Source organism: Fragaria vesca, linkage group LG6 (genome assembly GCF_000184155.1).
Source record: "Fragaria vesca subsp. vesca linkage group LG6, FraVesHawaii_1.0, whole genome shotgun sequence".
Classification (NCBI taxonomy): Eukaryota; Viridiplantae; Streptophyta; class Magnoliopsida; order Rosales; family Rosaceae; genus Fragaria; species Fragaria vesca.
The window spans coordinates 940,005-940,717 of record NC_020496.1 but is presented as its reverse complement, the minus strand read 5'-3'; positions in this window follow the sequence as shown (position 1 = coordinate 940,717).

The following is a 713-nucleotide window of genomic DNA, read 5'->3' as shown; positions in this document are numbered from 1 at the left end:
TCCAAAGTTAGGTTGGAAGTCTAATCAAACCTCTATTCCCTCCTGCTTTATCTTTCATGGTTTTTAATTTCTTAATCCCATCATGTACTTCCTTAATTAAAGGTGATTCTTTGTAGCTTTACCTTGATATTTGTCCTAAATTGAAGAATCATATCTAAAAAGAGCTCATATAATTTGGCTCCACAACTTTAAATCGATCTAACGTCCATTTGATTTCCATTATGCAATGTATTATATTGCACCTTTTCATAAGGATAAAGATAAGCACAAACACAAGCTTTAAGAAACGAGAAATTTTAAATACACATATTTAATCTCTTAATACATACTTCTTATTTAATACACCTCTTATCTAGTTTTTTATTTCGATATTAAACTTAATACACATCCTAAACTGCCTATAATACCTTTATATCTAAAATTAAGAAATAATATGCTATTTAGTATTATTATAAATTTACTATATATTTTGGTAACTCTCTTACATTTTTTTTCTTATTTTCTGCTATAAAATTTTTTTTTCATCGTCAAATTTATAATCAAAAGACTATTATTACACCCCTAATCTCCGATGCGACATCAATCATTTGGAATTCATAAGCTAGTAGAAGTACACTAGGTCATTAGCTATTAAACATATATATCTACTTTTTTCAATACAAAATATCAAGATGAACATGTAGTACTTCAAAATGGTCTGCAAGATCAAAACT